Source organism: Copidosoma floridanum, unplaced genomic scaffold (assembly GCF_036245765.1).
Source record: "Copidosoma floridanum isolate Cflo_tuat_1 unplaced genomic scaffold, Cflo_Japanese_pri ptg000024l, whole genome shotgun sequence".
Classification (NCBI taxonomy): domain Eukaryota; kingdom Metazoa; phylum Arthropoda; class Insecta; order Hymenoptera; family Encyrtidae; genus Copidosoma; species Copidosoma floridanum.
Window position 1 is genome coordinate 10,882,601 of NW_028321901.1, and position 26,195 is coordinate 10,908,795.

Sequence of the window (26,195 nt, forward strand, 5' to 3'; positions counted from 1 at the left end):
GTGATCATAAAATTGTTTGTTTAAAAATTTTTTATATGGTTTTTAATTCTTTTCAAAAAACGCCTTACATGCAAAATAGCATAACTCCGCAATTTTTAAAAATAAATTCATAAAACTTGGTGAGCTTATAGGAGGCATCTTACTAAACAATTAGAGCTTTGAAAATCTTTGCTAGCTGCATTAGAACTGAAGTTATAAACGTTCAAAGTTAATAAACTTTTATCACACATACGACAATGTTATAGCGGAATAAAAAATTTGTTAGTATTTGTTGATACCCACTGTAGCCAAGAACGTTAAGTGTTGCGTTGCATGGTCAGGAAACAGTTTTTTAAAAAATTAAGAATGTACCGAATAATCGTGTGAAATCGGTCGAAAGGTCGGAGTAGGGATGAGAGAACACCGGCGCCAGAAATGCCTCGGCGCGTTTCAAATTCGCTCGAGCCGAAAAAATTGCATTTTCTCAGCTTCTGTTGCACCAATTCAGCTGTTTTTTCTTTAAGTTGGGGTAGCAAATCGAGAAAAGCTTAACCATCACAGAGAGAAATGTGGTAAAACATTGTTAATAACAATTTTTTAAACAAATTTAAAAAATTACTCATTTTCGTTGGAAAAAAATTTGTATTTTTTTTTTTTGCCTTTTTTATAATACAACTGTCTTCTTTATTTTTACAAAATAAGTTAAAACGGATAGTACATTATTTATTTTAAAAAAATTTAAATTTGAATTTCATCAACACGCCTACGCTTAAGGTTAATCATATTATTAACTTTATTTTCGTTTGTCTCCTCACTTTCTTCTTCCTCCTCCTTATCCTCCTCCTGTTCTATCTCTTCTTTATAATTTTCAATAAAGTTAATATCATCTTGTTCAACCATTATATCTTCATCATCATTATCATCATCATCAATTATTTTTTCTACGACTTCTTCCGTTTCTATTTTTTTATACTCAAAGTTGTTGCAAGTTTGTCCAGCACAATTTGTACAATATACTGAGCAACGCAAACCGTGTTTGACGCAGGTACAAGATTTCAAACAGTTCTTCTGGCATCTGCATTTGATGTCTTTTAATATCTCATCGGGTACAAGAGGTCCATCAACGAATATAGGTAATAATTTACCTTCTTTAAGTTCCCAGCCCCAGTCTAGTGGATTAAGTTTATTTCCTAGCCATTCTTGGACTTGATGGTACGTTCGTAGAGCGTGAAGAGCAGTAGCAGATTCTGTCGGTGGTAATGCTTCTAATTTGAATGTACTTTTACGAGAGTTCTTTTTAAACAATAAGTAGCGTAACTCGTTTAAAAAGGTGCTGGATTTTTTGCCATTATATAGAGCATTCATAATTTGTAGCCCAACTTCTTGAATTTTTTCGCGGTCTGCTGATGAACAGTTAAATATAGCAGCGTCTTGTCTCAAATCATCATTGGATGCTAATACCTTTAGTATTTTGCCTTTACCTTGATTGTATATCGCTGATGTCGTGTCACACCCTGTGTATGCGTGCATTATAGATATTAAATGTTTTATGGTCTCGTATGTGAATGACCTGGTACTATACAGTTCTTGTACTGTTTTGTCTTTTGCTGGTTTTAGAAAATATATATTTTCATTGTCTGAAACCAGCTGAGTGAAAATAACCAGTACATCTATATCTTCAGCAACTATGACCACAGGCCGGTTGCAGTTTACGGCCGCCAAAAAGTATCCAACGTTCGGTGTAAGAAACGACTGTAAGGATCAAGTTAGGTCACATACACCTGGGCTAGTTTAGCATACAAAACTTGTCCATGTCCAGTTGTTCATGAAAATAAAGCTTTCAAATTTTAAATTGTGGTAAGTTCGGCATAATATATTATACTGTGAATTGAAAGTAAATCTACGTATGCGTAAGATAAAAAAATATATCAATAAAGTATTAGTACATGAAACACCTTCAAAAGCTACGACTATGGATACAAAATATCATTTTATCATTTTATGTATTCTGTAGATAGTGTAAAAATGTAATTGTTTTATAAAACAAAAAAACAAAAAAAATTACAAATTTTTTTCCAACCAAAATGAGTAATTTTTTTAATTTGTTTAAAAAATTGTTATTAACAATGTTTTACCACATTTCTCCCTGTGATAGTTAAGCTTTTCTCGATTTGCTACCCCAACTTAAAAAAAAAACAGCTGAATTGGTGCAACAGAAGCTAAGAAAATGCAATTTTTTCGGCTCTAGCGAATTTGAAACGCGCCGAGGCATTTCTGGCGCCGGTGTTCTGTCATCCCCACTCCGACCTTTCGACCGATTTCGCACGATTATTCGGTACGTTCTTAATTTTTTAAAAAACTGTTTCCTGACCATGCAACGCAACACTTAACGTTCTTGGTTACAGTGGGTATCAACAAATACTAACAAATTTTTTATTCCGCTATAACATTGTCGTATGTGTGATAAAAGTTTATTAACTTTGAACGTTTATAACTTTAGTTCTAATGCAGCTAGCAACGATTTTCAAAGCTCTAATTGTTCAGTAAGATGCCTCCTATAAGCTCACTAAGTTTTATAAATTTATTTTAAAAAATCGCGGAGTTATGCTATTTTGCATGTAAGGCGTTTTTTAAAAAAAATTAAAAACCATATAAAAAAGTTTAAAACAAACAATTTTATGATCACATATTGTAAAGTGCGTCTCAGAGCCTATGTACAAAAATCAGGAGCAACATGAGATTTTTTTTTTGGGCGCTGCAACAAATTTAATTTTTTAAATTCGCTTGATTGCAAAATACATTATGCAAAAACTATTCGACCGACAGTGATGAGGTTTTGAATATAAGTTATGCATACCTGAAACTACTAAATTCCCAAATTTCATAAAAAAATATGGGTATTTTCTTATCTTGGCGAAGGATTAAAGTGACTATACGTTTTTTCGCAGTTTTTGGCCATTTTGCAATGCAAAAATGCAAATTAAAAAAACTAAAATCGTGTCATCTTTTAGCAAATTAAATAACGAACAAATCATGTGCAGCAAACTTTTCGCCTAGAAGCTCTCATTAGGAGATATTTATCAAGAAAAGGCAAAAAACAGGTCATTTTTACCGAATTTTGCAGTTTCCGAGCTCCCGTAAATTTTCCTGTTGATTTTATGCTTGCGCACCCCCTAGATATTGTTGAAGGTGCCATTCCCCACCGATTCCACCAACAAAATCCGTTACATCACGCCAAAACCGAAATCTATATGTCTAACTGCTCCAGTAACTGGTCTAATAGTAGTGCCCTTACTAAAGGAGCCGGACGTAGAGCACTATAATGTAAAAAAAAAAAAAAAAAAACTATAGATAGTGACTGACACGATGACTTGACGGGGAGAGTTATGAAGAAGTTTGCCTTGCAAGCTCAAAGTAGATGGTGCTAGGATAAACTAGCTCTGTCATGGCGACTCACGGGAAAATTCAAAATATATAATTTTTAAAACAAATTTTTTTTTTATTACTGCTTATATTTTACGTAGAATAATTACTTAGATGAAACATCCATAAAGCTCATCTTCGCATCGATAGAGATTTCTCCGTTGATAAGGAGGATATCTCCGTTGATATGTACAAATGAGCCTTATGGATGTTTCATTTAAGTAATTATTCTGCGTAAAATATAAGCGATAAATATTTTATAGTGTTTAATAAATTAGTAATTTTTATTTAATGCGATGTAAAATTTTTTAACAGTCTTTCTTGAAAAAAAAAATTTGTTTTAAAAATAATATATTTTGAATTTTCCCGCGAGTCGCCATGACAGAGTTGGTTTACCCTGGCGCTATCTACTTTGAGCTTGCAAGGCAAACTTCCTCACAGTCCCGTCGATCACCGAGGTTAAGCAGCATTTGGCGCAGTTAGTACTTGGATGGGTGACCGTTCAACTCGTTCAAGTCTCGCCGTTTCTCCTCTGCTATTTGCTTCGTGGATTAATTGACTGTTTCTCTGTCCCTGTGACATCGTGAGCGGGAGGTGTGCCAAATTTCTGCCTCGTTGGTTAAGTCTGCAGCTTGAACATCAGGTTAGAAATGAGGCAGATACACCGGGCTGTTTCAGATCAGGTTTTTCCTACGGAAGATTTCTCGGGGTTTTCCTGATTCACATGAAAAACGTTATAGGCAAATGTGGAGCAGTTATTAGAGCGCTCCCGCCGCTCCCCCCTTTCAATCTCACCATAATTCCTTCCCAATTCCAAGTGCTAAGTGCCCTGAGTGGTGCCTAGTAAGCTTCGAGGGAGTGAGAAGACACCGTCGGGACCGCTGCTAATTGGTCAGCCGCCGTTTGAGGCTTATGGAGACTTTACTCAAATACTTGTATACGTGTATGTATCCATATATATGTCGTGACGTATATATATGCTAAATGACGCATTTTCAAGCTCACGCCTTTCCACATGAGCCTCAAATGGTGGACATTGTCTCCTCATTCCCACGAAGATCACTAGTAGTGCCTCTACGAGATAGCTGAATGTAAAGCACTATAATATAAAAAAAAACTATATATAATGGTGTTCACTAACACTGGTAGTTATAAATATTTGACTCTTATTCGCCACCTGCTGGAACTTGAGGAGCGAAAAAAAAATTTTTATGACAGTCTCTAAAAAATTATGTTTTCATTATGTTAACAGAATATTAAAATTTAAAGAATCATAGCGTCACAGTTTTTGAAATAAAAAATAGCAAACTTAGGATTTTATACACAGGCTCTTGTGCAAACGTCGTTGGGAAACTTACATTTTCACCAATAACTTGAGAAATATTTTTACAAATCTTTCAAAAAATTAGTTTGTTATTGTAAATAATAATAAGAATAACATATCCAAATTTTAAGAAGCCTGCCGTCACGGTTTGAAAAATACTTGAATTAAAAATGTGAACAAAATGCTATTGGTATATCTATATACAGCAGGAAAGAAATAAAACGTTACGCATACATTCAACTTTGAAGTGTTAATTTTTTATTTTCCCACTTATTAGTAATCTTTTACTGGGCGATATCAAATAGCTCTTACGATTCATTACTAATAATGTTAAAAATTACTAATTTTCAATCCAAACTAACTTTTGAGGTTGACTGTACCACTCTAACCCCCTTAAATGAAAGAGCACAAGTACTTCACAAAAATTATGCCTACATGGGAGATGGGACCACCTGTATATCTTACACCATAGCTTAGAGGTACTGGGTACGTGTTTTGTTATTGAGATCCATCATGTAAAAATACAAGGTGTGGCGTTCCAAGGTCTCATTTGTGTGCTGTTCTGCGCCTTCCACCAAGACGCCATATTTGAGGGAGCTACAGCGCCAAAGAGCCTACACAGTGAAACGAAGTGGCCAAAGTTGAAACTAAAACCTATCCCCTGCATCCACCTCGAAGTGAGACATATATATATATAGATATAGACATACGCATGAATGTACATGTACGTCAATACGTGTACTACTATTTAGACAGTTTTTTCTGTGTAAATATTAATGAATTGTGCATGTTATTACTGAAACAACTGGAATGAAAATATAGAAATAAAAAAAAAAATTGTTTTACGAGTTTCTTGATGTTAATATGCTTTATTTTGAAAAAGCTTTTGGAATTCTCAGACAGACATGACGGTGCGATGAAAGCGTTTCTAATTGGTCAATCAAAATGGATGCGCAACGCAACACCTTATATAGTTAGAGCAATAATGTGTAATTATAGCATCAGCAAAATAACCGGATTACACCTAGTAACATTGCAGCAGAAGCGATTTCCAACCTTTCGTCCGTTTAAACTAATGCTCCCCATTTATTGAGAACCGAGACATGGGGCGATGAAATGATAAAAAAAATTTTTTAAATATAATTCCGTGTTTTAAATCAGCCGGTTCGTTTCGGCTGGCAAAAATTGTGTGATATACGTTAGGTGTAACCTTTTTGTTAACCGTAGTTGGACATTTGTTTGGTTCGTAATTTTTATCATCACCCCATATCTCGGCTTTCGATGAATGGGGATTATTAGTTAAATTATTTTCTCAAACGGTTACGTGGTACGCGTTACGCTCTCCATGTGACCGCGGCCTTCGTATACCAAGAGCTAAGGCCAAAAGATGGTCAAATTTGTAACCAGCTACCACTTTTACCAGAATTGAGGAACCTCATTATTCGTAGGGATCCAGAATATTTCGGTCATATTTTATAGTGATAAGGAGTTATGTGGTAATTATAGTTGTGCCATATAATTTTTTTAATAACCAGCCGCAACATATACTAGTAAATAGAAAATAAAAAGTTTTTATAAAAAAGACCATTTGCTGCAAGACTCAATTGCATCTTGTACCCGATATTGTATTCTTATCTATATTGTTATCTGCAATACATCATTTACTATCTTAGATGAGTATTATAGCTACAATCGGGTAGAGAGTCTATTTTTCTAAAGGTCAATTTTTTAGTACAAGATACATTCTAATCTTGCCACCAATGGCATTCTCGTAGACAACTTTTTAATATTCAATCCATTGGTCTAAGTTGCGGCTGGTTCATGAAAAAGATCATATGGAAGAACTATAATTACCACATAACTCTTTACCTCTATGAAATATGACCGAAATATTTCGGATCTCCACGAATCATGAGGTTCCTCAATTCTGGTAAAAGTGGCGGATAATTAAAATTTAGACCACCCTTCGGCCTCAACCATAGAGATATTAGAATAGAGTGCGCTAATGCCTGAAAACTGCGTCAGACGGTGCGAGAGAGACAGATGCGAGAATTTCCCTCCGTCTCTCTCTGTTTTCCAGCCATTCAGCGCTTGGAGAGGGAATAGAGCCAATCACAGCGATCGGCTAGAGAGAGACGGAGGGAAATTCTCGCATCTGTCTCTCTCGCACCCTCTGACGGGCTAACTTACTGGGAGCAGTATATCTTGCGCACTCTATTCTAGTATCTCTATGGCCTCAACTCAACTCTTGGTCTATAGTGTGTGTTCCAATTTTTCTTTCCAACAATTTACTGGGGCCGTACCATATGACTTTTTTTGCTTTACAGGCCTATGTTATAACATAGGCCCATGTACAGAAAAATAGTTATATGGTACGGATCCTGACGACTTTATCGTACTTATTTCATTATAGACATATGGCATATAGGTACGTCTTTTTTTGTAGTCAGTCGGTCGACCGGTCGGTCCAATTCCTCAAGAAAGTATACCTATACTTACTATGAATATAAACATACATTCTAGAGAAATTGGACTGACCGACTCCTCGATGCTCGTTCTTATGTACAGTCATGAAGCACGAGTAAAGAGAGACACAGTATTGATCGTGGGGATTTGTCACTCTTGCACATTGCCAACGGTGGGAGTCAGTAAAATAACCTAAGTAGAAATTAAAAGTAGGTAGCTCATCAGCTCAAACGCATGATCCATATCAAGCAACCAAGTTTGGCCGCAGGTGGGTTAACTTGTAATACGGCGCTGACTTGGGCGCAGCTTGGCCTGACTTTCACCCCGTAATCTCTTACTTTCGTCTGCATTGATATTGGATATATACAAGCATTTAAGTTTGTATATGTATCCATGTAGATCCGCTCGCGCGCCAGAGTTGGTTAAATACATTGGTTTTCGGATTCATATAGTATAAACATTTCCAACGTTTCCGACAACCGATTCAGAGTGAGCTATATATATGTACACATTAAGGTCCGATGAGTCCTATCAATAACCGATGACCCGGGGTGCTAACTGGCCACAATATTAAATAAATAATTATGAATCACACAAGCGCCTATCACCCAATGACCCAGGGCGCTAACTAGCCTCTCTATTGAATAATAAAGTATTAATTATTAACACAAACGCCTATCACTCGATAACCTGGGGCGCTCACTGGTCACTTTATTAAACGATATATATTATTAATTTATAGCACAAGCGCCTGACACCCGATTACTTAGGGCGCTTACTGGCCTCTCTATTAAATAATAAAATATTAATTATTAATACAAGCGCCTATCACCCGATGACCTAGGGCGCTTACTAGTCGCTTTATTCAACGATATATATTACTAATTAATAGCACAAGCGCCTATCACCCGATGACCCGGGGCACTTACTGGTCGCTTTATTGAACGATATATGTTATTTAATATAAGCACAACGGTCATCAGGTGATAAGTGCTTGTGCTGTTAATTAATATTTTATTATTTAATAGAAAGGCCAGTAAGCTACCAGATCATCGGATTATAGGCGCTTGTGTTAACAAATTATATTTTATTATTTAATAGAGAGGCTAGTAAGCACCCCGGGTCATTGGGTGATAGGCGCTTGTGTGATTCATAATTATTTATTTAAGATAGTGGCCACTTAGCACCCCGGCCACCCCGGGTCATCGGGTGATAAGATGTGTACATATACATATACAGAGCGTTCTGATTTTAAGCCCGGAAAACTATATCACGAGATAAAGCTTATCAAAAGCTCTCGAAAAGCGCTTTACAAAATTTGGATTCGACGGATAATTAACGAGATATTGTTGATTTAATAATTGATCAATTCCTCCAATCACAGAGCACTTAGCCTCAGTAGGTGGAGCCTAAGCATTGTGGAGGGGCGACTACGCATAGCTAAACTCTTTTACGGATAAGGTGGAAATAGGTATGCCAGGAGACAAGGTTACCGATTGCAGAGATTTGATCAGTTACCGTACCAGCGCAAAATTCAAATAGCAAGGCCGAAGTATTTTAACCGGAGATCTGATTTTTAAGAAATGATTACGCACGTCCAATACGCTTATTCAGTGCATATTTTTTTCTCACTAAATTTCACAGAAAAACAATACAGTTCAAATTTTTTTGAACATGCATCGCCTAATAAAAAAAATCAGAATGCGAGAGGGTCTCATGCGTCAAGCTCGAATACTCAGTAAAACTCTTGATCTTTTAACGTTGAACTACTTAAAAATAAAATTTTAATTTTTTGTATACTGTAGAAGAAGCTCATTTCACGCATTTACTTGGTCAAATTTTTTTATTTCATCAAACTTTTGAGTCTGATTTACGAAAATAGAAAAAATAAAAAATAATAAATAAAATTACGATTGAACGCGTCAAGTGCGTTTATATGGGACACCTCTCTAACGTGTAAGATTTTACTGAAAAAGGATCAGTATTTAATCCATACAAAGCTCTATCGTCTAGAGGCTAAAATCCGTACAAAGCTTTATCGTCTATAAAGCTCTATCGGCTCAGCGCGAATGATTATGCTTGTTTTTCAATTTGCGTGTCTATAGGTCATAAACCTCTTGGTCACTGGAGTACAACATGACGAATAAATAAAAAAAAGCTTAAAAATACCGTGCATCGAGGTAGTTCATTAATCAAAAATCTTCTAAATCTAGAGCTTTGATTATCTAATTTTAATACATCGCCAAATACGTCATTCATAACGTCATAAATGACACCACATTTACGTCAATACGACGTCATTTACGACGTCGCAAAAGACGTATTTCGAGACGTCTCAAAAGCCGTTATTGACATAGGTTTTTGTTAAACAAAGGGCTGTTTGAAAGCATTTGATGGCGTCATGGAGGCTACCATCAGGATGGTGACACTAAAACTGGGGGGTTCAAGTATTTTTTATAGTAAAAAAAAATTTTCTCTAGTAGGGAAAAAACTTTCTAAATTCAAAAACTTTTTGAATCCTTCTATTTTGGTGTTACCATCTTGATGGTAGCCTTTGTAAGGAGATCAAACCCAATCAAAAACTTCAATGCTGAATTAATGCTGAATCAACGTTGATTTTAGCGATAAATCAATACTGAACCAACGTTGAATCAACGTTGATTCCATAAATGATGAAACACTGAAATCAGTCGTAATTTACATTGTTGATTCATCAATGATTCAACGTTGAATAAACACTGATTCAACGTTAAATCAGCGTTGAATTAGCATTGATATAAACATTAATTTAATAATAGAAAAATATAATACGCATTAAATACAGTTTAACATCAAATAACTGAACCCCCCTGTTCTGGTGTTACCATACGGATAGTACCTCCATAACCGTCAATATATCTGCTCCAAATGTTATTATTCTACTTTGAAATTTTTTAAAATTTAATTTTAACGTTTTGATCAACGCTGAATCAACGCTGATTCAACGTTGAATCAGTGTAGAATCTACAATGTAAATTACGACTGATTTCAGTGTTCCGTCATCCATGGAATCATTGTTGAATCGACGTTGATTTAACGTTGGTTCAGCGTTGATTCAACGCTAAAATCAACGTTGATTCAGCATTGATTCAGCATTGAAGTTTTTGATAGGGAATGCTTTAAAACAGCCCTTTGTTAAACAATAACTTATGTAAATGACGTCCCTACTGAAAAATATTTTGTAATTACATTTGTAATTACACTTGTTAAGCCATTTGTAGTGCTACTCGGAATTCCACTTGGAATTACACATAGGGTTTTAGAATGAAAATTCCAAGTTGAATGCCAAGTGTTATTTTAAGTAGAATTACAAATAACAATCAGAGATGAATTTTTTTCTTTTTAAAATAGTTTAAAACAGAATCGTACGCAGCGTAATGGTCTTAATTGATGTGACCAGTAGTATAGTAACACCAAAACAGGGGGATTCAGTTCATTTTGAGAAAATTTGAAAAAAAATAGAAAATTCTATTTTCTCTAAGTTCGTGAAAAAATACTTTAATCGCCCTGTTTTGGTGTTACTATACGGATGATAACATCTTTAATGGCCATTACGCTGTACACGATTCTATTATAAACTATTTAAAAAAGAAACAACAAACCAGGGGGTGTTAATAGGTCACGGGACCCACGGTAAGAACGAAGTTCTTTAAATATGAGATGAGTATAGACACAATTTCTCAGGTAACAAGGGAGTCGCCAGACTCACAGGAAGAACGAAGCTCTGTAAACGTTAGTACTGCACTCATGTTGTTTACTAAAACAAAAACTTGAAAAACAAATTAAAAAAAAAAGAAACAATAGTTTAGTACTCACGATGATTGAACTTCGTGAGTACTGTATTTATTCACGACGTTCTCACGAAGTTCAACCATCGTGAGTACTAAGCTATTGTTTTTTTTTTTGTTCGTTTTTCAAGTTTTTGTTTTAGTAAACAACATGAGTGCAGTACTAACGTTTACAGAGCTTCGTTCTTCCTGTGAGTCTGGCGACTCCCTTGTTACCTGAGAAATTGTGTCTATACTCATCTCATATTTAAAGAACTTCGTTCTTACCGTGGGTCCCATGACCCATTAATACCCCCTGGTTTGTTGTTTTAATTTCCTTTATAATTTTTTCATTTTTTATTTCTTTTTTTTTTTAATTTCTTGTTTTATTTTTTTTTACTTCTTGTTTAATTTTTTTTTTTTCATTTCTTGTTTTATTTTTTTTCATATTTGATTTTATTATATTTTTTTTCATCGTTTTGTATTTCCTTTATTTAATTCCTTTTTTTATTTTTATATTTATTTTTTTTTCTTCCCTTTTTTATTTTATTTTTTTTTGATTCCATTGTATTTATTTATGTCTTTTGTGATTTTATTTTATTTAATTTTATATTTCATTTCATTAATTTAAAAAAAAAATTTTTTTTCACTTTTTTTTTGCGATTTTATAGCCCATTAATACAATTTTTGTTTCATTTTTATATAATTACTCAATCACATTGTGCCATTATTTTTTTATCAAATTCAAAATAAGTGCCCTTCAAAACCATTAAAATGACATGAAACTCGAAATATATTTATATAATTATCTTACATAATTCATTTATGATTGAATGATGTTAATGACTCCAATAACAGCGGTTAGAACGAAATGCAATAAATACTAACACCAAACTAGTTTTCAACAGCAACAGCTATTGGAGTTCGTATTTATTGCATTTCATTTCAAGAAATAGAGTTTCTATAGACGGCAGCGTTCGTAGCAGAGTGGGTAAGGTAAGGGACTCATATGCAAGAGGTCGAGGATTCACATCTATTTATTGGAAAATGTTTTTTTTTTTTTTTTTTTTTTTTTTTTTAGAATTGTAAAAGAAAAAAATTCTCAGTGAAATAAAAATTATTGTGTGAAAATAAAATTCAAGATATGCAGAAGAGTACGAGACGGTTGGCAGATATAGATATATAGTAGGGAGAGGGGAAGTGTATAGAGAACAGTTGGTGAGGGGGACGGGGTAAGAGGATAAACTTGAGAGGAAGAGTAAACCACTTTCGTTTCAAAAAAAAAAAAATCTGTCGGTTTTAAAATTCCAGCCCTCCGAGTAACGCGACATAAAGAACTTCGTTATGAAAAAAATCAATCTCCAATTGTTATTTGTAATTCCACTTGGAATTACACTTGGCATTCCACTTGGAATTTTCATTCTCAAACCCCATGTGTAATTCCAAGTGGAATGACAAATGGCTTGACAAGTGTAATTACAAATGTAATTACAAATGTAACTACATAATGCTTTTTAGTAAGAGTCTTTTGAGACGTCATGAAGTACGTCTTTTGTGACGTCGTAAATAACGTCATATTGACGTCAATGTGATGTCATTCACGACATCATGAATGACATATTTTGCGATGTCACAAATGACGTCATGATCGACGTCATAACTTGAGATAGGGTAGCAACGTCTCTTTCTACTTGTGCCTTAGCGCCGTACATTAGTACATTAGAACGAGCAGTCTATATTTTTTATATGTCTATGGGTACCCTGTTTTGTATATGAATAGAATTCTGTATAACCACCTGATTATTGTAAAATATATACAATGAATACAGTTTATTCAATATTTTAACAAACGAATTTTACGATTTTTTTATCTTTTTATAAGAATTTTAACATGAGAAGTCAGTTTTTTTGTTAATCTCGGGCAATCTAATTAACGTTGTCATATGTACGAAGCTTTTTATTTAATGCTGCTTTTCGATCGAGGTAAGTTGTACTTATTTTCAGCAGTAAAGTGTAAGTATCGTCGGCTTGGAGCAAGAAGGGGCCAAGTCAGGACAAGCGGCTAGAAGGTGCCTAGTCAGAATCAGACGCAAGAAGGGGCCAAGTCAAAATTAGCAGCAAGAAGGTACCAAGTCAGAATCAGACGCAAGAAGGGGCCAAGTCAGGACAAGCGGCAAGAAGGTGCCTAGTCAGAATCAGACGCAAGAAGGGGCCAAGTCAGGACAAGCGGCAAGAAGGTGCCTAGTCAGATTGATTTTTATTTCTCCTGATTTTAAGTTGGCGACACTTTGTGTATACACTATATATGTATACGGCCATGTAGATCGGATGATGATATATTTATTAGGTGTAGAGGTGCAGGATTGCAATCCAGAAGCACTGATTTCAAGTCAAGAAGAACTTTTTGGGCTTTTGATTAACAATAGTAAACATAAATATTATATCCACTTGCATACACACTCACTCTTGTTTACATATACAGTAGCGGCTGCTTAGTAGCTACGGTCAAGTGACTTGGTGCTGAAGCTGTCGTTTCATCGCTCATTAATTATAATGCACATTTCTACGTTTCAGCTACTCGAAAAAAATTAAGTTATTTTTTATTAGTGTCATTTTCAATGTGTATTTTCGAGACCGCAATAAAGTTCCATACCCTTTTTTTCTGATAACAGGAAAGTAAAACAGTTAAATTCTACAAAAGTCAGCTCTCAATTTAGAACTATTGGAATTTTGCAGAAATTTGAATCAGAAAACTCATTATAAGACGTCTCATTTTTAAAAGTAAGTAAAAAATTCAGGATTTAAGAACAAAAAAATTTGCATAACATTTCTGTATCGTCTCATTCAGAATTTCAAGTCTTGTACGTTTTGACACGTCGTTGAGAGTCACATATCATTCCTTTTCAAATAAAAGATGTAGTTTTAAAAATTTTGTCATTCTGATTTATTTTAAGTAATACAGTGATAAATGAATTTATTCCATGAGGTTAGTATGAAAATTGATATATTCATCTGGAATCAAGCCTTTTTTGATAAGGTCTTGTATATCTTTAACTTTTTTGTCATCCAACGGTAATTTGGTGTTGTATCCTTTGTTTTTAGCTCATGAACTGTATACTTCGGATCGTCACGTTTTGCATTCGCCATTATATCGCACCATTGGTTTTGCGTAAAAATCAATTTATTTTTTGAGGCAGATTCTATTACCGAGTGCATTGAATCACCTTCTGTTTGAGTGTGCCCCTTTACTAGATAGCTGAAACCAATTTTTAAGTCATATTTTAAGTTTCACAATAATCGATCTTCGATCTTTGATAAAAACTATATAAAAAATAAAACAACTTTACAAAGTGCTTGAAAAATATTGTGTATATAATAATATATTGCGTACCTAGGGCGCAAAATACAAAAAACGCACCCGAATGGCGTGGCTAGAGTATTTTTACGATATTTTAGAGCACTAGTTTCCTAAATGCGTGCTTAGGACCCGCAGTTCCCAGCAAAAAATAACTCATAAGTTCTTACATAAGTTTTTATGTAAGTTCTTATGTAAGTTCTTATCTAAGTTCTCATGTAAGTTCTTATGTAATTTCTTACATAAGAACTTACATAAGAACTTATACTCGATTATCGACCAAGAACTTATCTAAGTTCTTATGTAAGTTCTTATCAAAGTACTTATGTAAGTTCTTATCTAAGTTCTTATGTAAGTTCTTATCTCAATTCTTGTGTGATTTCGTATAAATGACTGTACAAAAAGTTTTATTATAATTTTTATTTTTGTTGTATAATTGTTGTCAAAAAAAACAATATTTACAGGTCTCTTAATGCACAACTTTTTATTGTTAAGCTTTTTTAAATTTGATTTATCAAATACATTATTCTTAGTGATGGAATAATTTATCATAATATACTAGTGGAAAAAAGTCACTTTAACACAACACTAACTATAAAATTTCGTAATGCTAAATTTTTTGTTAATTATTGGTTAATATAAGATATATTTTTTTCAATCTGACGTGAAAAAGAGCGTAGGTAAAAATCATTTAAAGTGTTGGAAATAACTCTAGTTTATAAAGTGAGAAAAGGAACATACGCTAAACAGTGAGCTGTAAAAATTCACAGACTTTAAAAAATAAGAAATCTTAAAACATGGAGGAGTTGAATAAAAAAAATCAATAAAACTTTTTTAACTGATTATCTGGGTAAGTAAAAAAAAAATAATATATGCATGTTACTACAATTAATAATACAATAGATTAGTTACAGGACATATGTACTGCCTGCCATCTACATTTATCGAAATACAAACAGATTCAATGTCATCTGTATCTATAAGCATAAGAGACTCTTTTATATGAAGAACTTGTTGAAGTACCTGATAATTTGAGCTTAAATCGTGATTACGCGTAGCTATTGTATTACACACTAATTTTTGAACATAATTCTTCTCTGCATCATCAAAACCAACAATAAACTTAATCAATCGGACGTACGTTCCATCTTTTAATCGAGCGTAAGAATTATCAGATCTTGAATTTACTTTAAAGCTTGTTGCATACAAACATCCATTTTTAATCATGCGCAAATAAGCTTTGCTATTTTTAGGCACATATCGTCCTAGAATATCTGACTCAACATCAACAGCTTTACCAAAATATAAAATATTCATCACTTTAAAGCATTTTTTGACTCTTAATTTATTTAAATTGTCTAAATATACTTTTACGATCTGAGGAGCTGTTGGTAAAACTTTTTTTTCTAGGATAAATATACTTCGATTTAAATTGACATGTCTGAGAATCTGTAAGATTACACCTTTGCCACACTTTATTGCTTGCAACAAGTCGTGATTTGCTGCTTCGAAAGAAAATGTGGAGTGTGCCCACAAAGGTCCCCAGTCCAATACGCTTCTGCATAGGTGTAACAACAAGTGCACATTATACGTCATTGCCCTTTCTGTAAAATACTTCTGAGTCAATAAAACAAATAACCTCAATTTTTTCTCTGCCGTTTTTAATTGAACTATAGAAATATTGGTCCCCAAAAGAATATATAATGCTTCAACAAACAGTGTCCAGTACTCGATATATTTTTTATGAAGTTTTAATGCCATTATAGGTGTGCTTTGATACAGAATCCAATTCTCCCATTCTTTGCATTTCCAGTAATTACTATCGGACAAAGGTCTAGTGTTACGAGATATTTGATTCGGAGATTTAATATTCTGTAGTAATGATTGATAGCGCTCTGTGTCTTTATCATCAATCAAGTAATTTGTAATTTGTTTGCCGACTCCGCATAAGCAAGCATGCATATAATCAACTACAAATCCAGAAATAATGTCGAACGATTGTAAATTTACTAACGGCGAGATTGATTTTATGCCAAGTTGTGGTTGGTACACTCCTCATCCATAACGGATTGATACATGTAATGTAGTGTTTCATCGACATTTCTTTCACGTGGCTCTTCATCATCAATAGGATACCTTATGGTAGTGCCATCATGTACTCCAGGGTGCAGACAAAAATTACAACCGTAGTGGCCATTAAATTGCTTCATTCCCTGAACAGGTGCTCTAGCAACGCTATCTACGCAACAAATTAACACGTATAACCTAATATTTCGAACTTCACCTTCTATAGAACATTGAATTCCTTGCTCAGTCACCTTATTAATTTCATCTACTAAACTATCAAGAAAAACAGACATATTAGGTTTTTTTCGATTGAAGTACAACCCACATGGAATGATACATCTTGTCCTGTCTTCGAATGGAACTTCATTCAGCTGTAAATAAATTGGCCACACTGAGTACTTTGAAGATTAAAAGGGTGCGGCACCGTCAGTATTCAAAATAGCTGTGACATAGTTGGTTTTTTCATTAGCTGGTAGCGTATTGACGAATTCTTTATATTTTTTGCCATCATAAACGTCTCTGATAGTTCTATCATCGCTCAACCTGCTTGATACTACATTATTATAGTAAACATCATTTGCCTCCAGTACTTCTTTTATTGGCCGCGAGGGATTCATAATAACAAAAACATTATCGCACGATGGAACTACATTTTTAACTTTTGTTTGACATACCCTACAAACAGTATCGAAATCAATATCTTCGTATTTACCTATATACCCTGTACACGTGTTACAAGTAGTGTGGAAAGATGTTCCATCGTCAACATTAAAAAGTTGATCTAACTTATATTTTGATTGGGGCAGTACAGGAGTTTGAAAAATTGAATTGATTAATGCTACCAAACTTAATATTCCTGTCATGGACAAATGATTTTTTTTTGAAAATTTAAGAATCATCATAAATAATTGGACCCGATTGATTACGACAGATTCACTGATAACTTCGAAGTAATTCTTGAAATTTAGTAAATCTTCTAACGATCGTATTTTTTCGTTGTCAGCATCTTCTTCCAGCTCATCTTCTTCATCAAAAAAAGTTGGCAACGTATCGTCAAATAATTCGGATGAACAATCATCTTCCTAAAACAATAAATTATTGGATTTTATACTTTCCATGTGAATTTTCAAAAAGAGATTTTAACGCATTCATTGTCGCTGTCATTGTCGTAATCATCATCATCATCATCAGTATTATTATTATAATTATTATTATCATTATTATTATTATTACCATTAACATCATTATTATTATTATTATCATTATTGTTATCATTACTGCTATTATTATTATTTTCATCATTTTTTTGGTTATTTTTTTTATCATCATTATTATTTGAATGAATTATAAGAAATCCAATTACTCGTACAATAAAAATACTAAAATTAGAAGATACTCGTTCCTCACCACCTTACGTTAAGCATCAGAGCACGTTTTTTTTATTAATTTTTTCAAGGAAAGATTAATATAATTTAATTGATACGAAAGGAATGATTGGGCTATGACTTAAACTTAAAAGACGTCAAAAACATTTTATGCGTATTAAAGGATTTATTAATAAATGAGCAGTTTTTCTAAATAAACTAATTATACGAAAGATAAAATACGTTGAATAAAATAATATTGATCATTACTTCAATTTTTTCTTTTAGTGGTAACCCACTTAGGCGTATTTCACTAATGATGATGTCTGAAACAATTTCTTAGAAAAACAATTACTTCAAGAAAAACTAAAACAAAAAAATGAAACTTAATTATAAAATTAAAAAGATACAGTCTACTCCAAAGCAATAACCGATTTAGAAATCTACAAAAATACTGTAAATAAGTATCAAATAAAGAATTTTAATAAATAAATAAATTACTACATTATCAAGCAGTCTTTCAGAAGTAACTATTAGAGTTACTGTTATAAGCAATAACTATTTTATACGAACACAAATAATAAATTATGTAATAAAACATCATTGAAGCAAACTTATTTCGATAACAACAATATTTGAACATATCAATTGATGCGATCTCATCTTTTTTACATTCTAACGCCAAAGCGGAAAGAATAGTTTCAAGTGTTGCAAATACAAAACCAAAAAAACAGAACATAATGTAAATTTACTTACTCAACACGATTTTTATTTAATCTTATTTTTCAAATCTAAGTATTAATGCAAGTAATTTTTTAATTTCGAATGAACATCTTGAACTATTCATTTCCAAAATATATAAACACGATTCAGCACTCAATCCATATATCAAAATGTAAGGCAACTTGTAATTAATATGGTCTATTAAAATTTTTATCATCTTTTAAATAATTTAGCTTAAAATTTTTACTATACTTTGTTTATTTTATGCAAATTAAATTCATAAAGTCACTATTAGATAAAAACTTACCTTTATTTTAACCATATTTAAAATTTTCTATTAATTTCTTTATTTATTTACTCCTACACATCAAGCGTATTGTGAAAAATTTGAATTAGTCATTAGATTTGCGTCACTTTATAGTATTATTCAAAATTTAGAGTTTTTTTTGTTATTGAAATAAGTATACTAAGTGATGTTTTATTAAATAATTTATTTAAAGTGTTTACATGAAGTAGTTGTTGCTTATCAGAGTAATGTTGATAGTCACTTTAAAAAGATGGCTTAGTAATGTAGTAATTTATTTATTCATTTAAATAATATGATACTTATTAACAGTATTTTTATTTAGGAATCGATAATCGCTTTGAAGTAAAATGCATTATTTTAGTTTTATAATTAAGTTTCATTATTCTTCTTTTAGTTTTTTTCAAATTAATTGGTTTTCAAAAAAATTTTCAAGATTCAGACATCAACATCATTAGTGGAATAGGCCTACGTGGGATATCAGAAATGGAAAAATTACGGTAACAATCAATCTTTTTATTTCTCCAGTTTATTCGAAGTACTTTATTTTTTCGTATAATTAGATTATTGAGAACAACTGATCATTTACTAATAAATCCATTAAGAGTTAAAAAATTTTTTCAACGTATTTTTAGTTTTTTTTGAGAAAAAAGCTTGCCCTGGGTCCGTACCATATAACTATTTTTCTATACATCGGCCTATGTTATAACATAGGCCTGTGAAGCAAAAAAAAGTTATATGGTACGGCCCCTGATACTTACCGCTAGGCGGTGAGGAAAGCGTATCTTCTAATTCTAGTATTTTTATTATACAGTTAATTACAACTCTGATATCTTATTCTAATAATACTAGATAAAAGAAATGAAAAAAGGAAAAAAAAAACAAAAACAAAACTAGTGGACAGTGGGTGCTATCTCGCTAATCTGTGAAAATTTTTTTTTTTCAGAAATTTTTGTTGGACAATTTTTCAAAATTAAAAACATCCTTTGTTTTTAGCTCATGAACTGTATACTTCGGATCGTCACGTTTTGCATTCGCCATTATATCGCACCATTGGTTTTGCGTGAAAATCAATTTATTTTTTGAGGCAGATTCTGTTACCGAGTGCATTGAATCACCTTCTGTTTGAGTGTGCCCCTTTACTAGGTAGCTGAAACCAATTTTTAAGTCATATTTTAAGTTTGACAATAATCGATCTTCGATCTTTGATAAAAACTATATAAAAAATAAAACAACTTTACAAAGTGCTTGAAAAATATTGTGTATATAATAATATATTGCGTACCTAGGGCGCAAAATACAAAAAACGCACCCGAATGGCGTGGCTAGAGTATTTTTACGATGTTTTATAGCACTAGTTTCCTAAATGCGTGCTTAGGACCCGCAGTTGGATCCTTTGCACGCATTTAGAACACTTGCGCTATAAAATAATGTACGATACTCATGTCCAAAATGAGCGATCATGAACGACGTCTTTATCGCACTCGCTTCGCTCGTGCGCTAATAACGCCGTTCACGAATGGCTCATTTAGGACACTTGTATCGTAATGTACTATTTCGTACTAACTGCGAGAAATATGAGTTTGAACCCTTAACCATGAAGTAATTGAAAAGCGAAAAACGCGGCCCTGGGCTCGAAGCTCAGTCAAAAATTTATAGCTAATAATATAGCTATAAATAATAGCTATAAATATAGCTATTATTAACTACATTTACAGCTATAATCACCTACAATGTAGCTATAATCGGCTAAAAATATTAGCTAATAAATGTAGGTATTTATAGCTATAAATTTCGGACCACTATTAAACAGAAAAAGTTAATTAATGATCTTTGTTTGTAAGTTATATCAGCCACAATGGGTGTTACCATCCGTATGATAACACCAAAACTGGGGAGTTCCAGTATTTTTAAACAATTAAAAAAAAAAAGTTTTCAAATAAATAAAATTTTTTTCCACATAATTGTTTAAAAACACTTTAATCTCTCAGTTTTGGTGTTATCATACGGATGGTAACATCCATTGTGGCTGATATAACTTACAAACAAAGATCATTAATTAACTTTTTCTGTTTAATAGTTGTCCGAAATTTATAGCTATAAATACCTACATTTATTAGCTAATATTTTTAGCCGATTATAGCTACATTGTAGGTGATTATATTTATAATTGGAGTTAATAATAGCTACATTTATAGCTATTATTTATTAGTATATTATAAGCTATAAATTTTTGACTGTGAAGTCTTGCCACACTTCGCACCCATAGTAAGAAAAATGTGTTCTTACAAAGGGTGCAAAGCGCAACTGCCACTTTGCTCACTAGGGACCAAATTAATTTCGAAGGCGGAAAGTGTGTCCATGCATTTTTCGCCCTCGGTATACGCTAGGATACGCGACTCAGGCAGAAACGTACAACTACCGCACCCTTTGGGCTCTCAAATCTGTATTTTACGCCCTAAGGACTTAATGTACTATTATTCTCCAAAGGAGATTTTAAATAGTGTATCACACACGTAGGGAAAAATATAAATAAGTCATCGCTCGTTTGGTTCATTACTGCCCTAGCCGAGGGCGAGGGCCATAAAGACACACGAGCGATGGTAGTTGACTTCGTACCCGAGGTGTGTATAGAATTTTTTTTTTCATATACGTGCTTAAATGTTTGTGTTTTAATGAAATTTAGAAATGTAATATTATGTTGTACAGGAGCATAAGACACAAACTTGAAGCGTGGGTATGCAAAAAAAGGATATTTGATTATTAATAATTATGTGAGAGTGTCGCTCAAGAAAAATGGGTATCTCCCTATTTGTTGAAATGGGGGGACCGAAAAAAATATTTGCAAAAACGCATGAAAATGATTTTTTTCCCGATTTTTGCGTTGAATTTTACCCGGGTATAATTAGCGCTGAACAAAATACTGCATCCCAGTACAAGTTGACTCATATAATTTGAAACAAATGGCATGAACGAAAGACTTAAAGAAGTTCTATCGGTAACAGAAATAACAATGAGAGTGTGACGAAAATTTATTTAGGTATAAATTGGGCCTTCACAAGAACACTGTTAAAATTTGGAGACGTGGGGGTTCCTCGGAGCCAAGAAATTAATATTAAACTTTGCCGTATTTTCGCACGCAACCTTATGAGAAACAGCACTTTTGTATCTAGCTCGTTAACAATTAATTTGCAATCAAACTTTTTTCAGCGATAAAAGATTATAGTGTTAATTTGACATAACTTTACAGAACGCGGTGAGGGTATTTAAAAAATACAAAATAAATTTATAAGCTTACTGAAAACTCCTAGAGGTTATAGTTTCGTGTAAGCGTGAAAAGCACAGACGACACATTAAACAGTCGCATACACAGTATAATTATATTATGTTCATTACGTACTATAGCGAAGGATAGAACTCCCTTAAGGTGGTTCGACATCAAATTAGAGCCCTATTTTAAATAAACCATTAAGTGAGTATTATGTGCCGTTAAGCCCTGAAATCAATAATGTAGTAAAAAGTAATGTTTTCGTCAAGAAAGACATTTTTTAATAATTTTTTTTATTCCATGGCTTTATAATTTGTATTCATCTCCCTTTATCTTTATCCGATTTTGATCTAACAAGGCTCATTTTACTTCTTGATCGATTTGAATGGGAGTCATCATGAGAAATTAAAAAAAAAAGTCAACGTGTCAAAAGATATTGGCAGTTGTTTAAAAAAAAATCAGATTTTTTTATAAACAATTGCGTATAATTTTTGGTGTGTTAATTATTTTTAAAAATTTCCGACGATGACTTCCATTCAAATCCATTAAGAAATAATACGAGCCTTGTGGAATCAAAGTAAGATGAAGAAAAGTGGAGATGAATACAAATATATAGTCGTTTTTATTATTCATAATACTTTAACACACGGAATGGAAAAAAAATTTTAAAAAATTTTTTTCGGTACATAACATAATTTCTCCCTAACGTTGAATTATTTATCTCAGGACTTTTTGATGCATAATAATTATTTTCTGATTCATAAAAAATAGGGCTCTTATTTGCTGTCTAACCATTTTAAGCAAAGCTAACGTAGTTTAAAAATTAATTGTGTCATATAATGTGTATTGTAATTATGTCAAATAAAGCTCACCGATGACGAATATGCACCTGTAGATCTACTGCTGCTTTTAAGTACATAGTAAACAGAATGTTATTTCGATTCTGCCCCACGCAGTTGTCCGAATAAAAATGAAATTTTTTAACTCCTGACTGAGCTTCATTTTGAATAAATCGCCACTACTGACCTCGTTCGCCCCTCTTTTAGCATCAACTTCACTCCAAACGTTAAAATACCCTTGATTACTAGCCATATTAAATACTTTAAAATTGTAAATGCTAATTTTCCTGCTGTAGTACATCACCGACACTTCTGAATGTGGCACATTCAATACTTTCTGTAGGTCGAACGAAGCAATTCACACATATTGGTCATTTTTTGATTCTTCCTTATCTTGCTTCATTAGTTGTCGAGCGTAGTTCTTATTACGAATATGAATGTCGAATGCATTTTTGGCAGCGATTTTTTGATCATCTGGCAAGTATTCGTACGCTGTACATACGTCACACAAGTCTTTTTTGGGTTTGTGAAAAAATATGTTGTACTTGCTAGTGAAATTGAATCTGTAATGATACTTGGTAGCGATTTCTCCGCCGTTCTTTTCATTCATCCAACTCTTATACAACTCATACATTTTCTCTATATTTAAATCACTATCCAAGTATTCTCGACTTGGGCTCGCTCTACAATAGTAAGACTCCACGCGTTCAAAAGTTGCGATATGCTCGTGCACACTACTAATTACTTGATCTGATATTCGATTATGCCTATTATCATGTTTTCCACGTTGATCGTTTTCAATAAATTGACCGAAAGTTGAATCTTGTTTTCGTTTAATTGTTTCCAACCATTTTTTGTTAATGCCTGTAATGATAGTCCATTACTATCGGATATATTATTACTTAAGTGTCATGAGGAATCAGGTGATTCAGAGAATATATTTTTCCTTACATTTCATCATAGTGGTACAGTTATTTTCTTTCAAGCGAAATGGATTTCAAAGGAAATGGAAGAACGATGGCTTGGGTGATTTTTACCGGAGTAATAAAAATCTCAGAAATTCTGAAATTATATAAATAAATTATGCCAAATTCATTTGCGATAAAGAAATAGTAGTGTCAACCACATCTTTTTTTTAGAAAATCATTTTTAAAAATTCACGAATTTAACACGCAGCTATTTGAGAATCATTACTAAAATGACTATAACTCTAAAAGTAAATGACAAACCTCTACAAATGAAAATGATTTTCCTACTTTTTTCCATAAGAAATCTTTTTGACGAGTAAAAATCATATATAAACCACTTAGATTTTCAAAAAATTAAGAAATAATTTATTTATCGGCTTCTGCGCAAATGCAGATGAAAATTATGAGTCCTTATTGGATTATATATTATTTTTATCAATATTCTACAACTTTTCAGGCGAACTAAACTTTTAAATTTCAGTATGTGATTCAGATATTTAATTATCACGACAATGACAAAGAATATTTTTTATAATCCACAGAACCTCTAAGTGCCCCTCGCTAGGTACGACACCAAACGCCCAAGCCATCTTAAAAGGCAGAGATGAATCAGTTACTGCTCTCGTCATAACAAAGGAGTACTGCCATAAAAAAATTGTAGAAACAATAAATTCTCTGAGTGAGCTATATCTTTACCACAATATTCAGATTTTCTACTTTGTATAAACAAAAAAAAATTAAAAATGACTTTTTTAACAGTCTGTGCACAAATTTGATTGCGAAATTGTCGCTCATTTTTGGTCCTTTGAATGCTCATAATTTTAAACATTCGGCACTTTTTCAGATGCTTCAAAATGAAAATTAAAGATGTTTGAGGCAATACATTTTCCGTTATTTATGGTAGCTCATGCGTGGATTGAAGGATTGTTACAAAAGTTGGATCCCTTTGACAAATAGAGCGTCAACATTATGATTTTTTGTACGATACTGTTCCATACATAGGGTATATTGTAGATTTCTTTCAAATTTTTTCCGAATTTATTTATCATTTATCGTGTATCTGAAATAAATAATACTCTTCCCCGTCAAAAATATGTAATTACTATCCAATTTTAATAAAAGAAGGGCAAATTTATTTAAAAAATATTTATTTAATTGAAAAATCACCTATACGTATGAGATTATAAAAAAAAGTTTTCGACAAATGTATCTTTGACAAAAAATATACTATTTTCAAAAAGTCGAAGCTGGTAAGTTCGTAGCGAATTAGTTGAATAAAAAAACTTGACGACATTTACTAACTAGAATCGAATGATTATTAAAGATTTTCGACGGAGAAGAGTATTTTTTTCGGATACACGATAGAGTTATTAATAAATTAGGAAAAGTTTTGAAAACAATATACAATATACATTTCGTATAGAGCGATATCGTCGATAAAATCGTACTGTTAACGTTCTACTTGGCAAAGGGACCCAACTTGTATGATAATCCTTTAAATCACGCATAAGCCACCTTAAAAACTCTGTACGAATTTTCATAAGCTTAAACAAATTTATCTAGAGAGAGGAGTCGTAGAATCCGATTCGAAGTATTCCACATTTCAAAAGCCAAACATTGCTGACCAAAAGGGGATGTCGAACCCTGCATTCCTCGTTCAATGCATCAAGCATTATAAGTATTATTTGAATAGTATTGTAAAGTAGCAAAAAAAGAAATACGTAATATTTGTATGACTATCAAACGAATTCGGGATTTACGCTTTTAAATTTTTTTTCAATCACTTAGTTGTCTATAATTGTTTCAATGAAATTGTAATAAATACTTTAAGAAAAATATAGACGATATTTATAGAATGCATTAAATGTAACCTCATAATGTACGTAAAATTTTTGTAGTTTAATGTATAAAAAAATTTATAAATAATATATATATAAATTTCGACGAAGAACGGTACAGTTCAGATTTTCGAATATTTATTTTAATCAAAAAACGTTAACTGAGTGGTTATTTCCAATAGGTGTCGATTTATTATACTCACCGAAAGTTTGACAGAACATACTGCGACACACTTGAATTTTATTTTTGGGAGTAACCAAAAAAAAATTACGCTGTTGACGTGTATCAACATCAGCTTGGTTAGAAGTCGTGACTGTTGAGCTGTTTTCCTTGTAAGTCGTTACTCGAGCTAAGTACTCCCACTGCCTTGAATGATTCTGAAGTTCCCAAAATTCTTTAAATAGAGCTTGTCGTTCTGTGTATGTTATTTTTTGCGAGCAATCAAACCGGCAGTTCGCACATCCAAAGCC

The 26,195-nt window shown here is 32.7% G+C and overlaps 1 pseudogene; it reads right to left on the reverse strand.

The window, feature by feature from the left end:
• Positions 1-7,413: 7,413 nt before the first annotated feature.
• LOC149374015 (uncharacterized) lies at positions 7,414-18,829 on the reverse strand (annotated as a pseudogene).
• Positions 18,830-26,195: the final 7,366 nt, after the last annotated feature.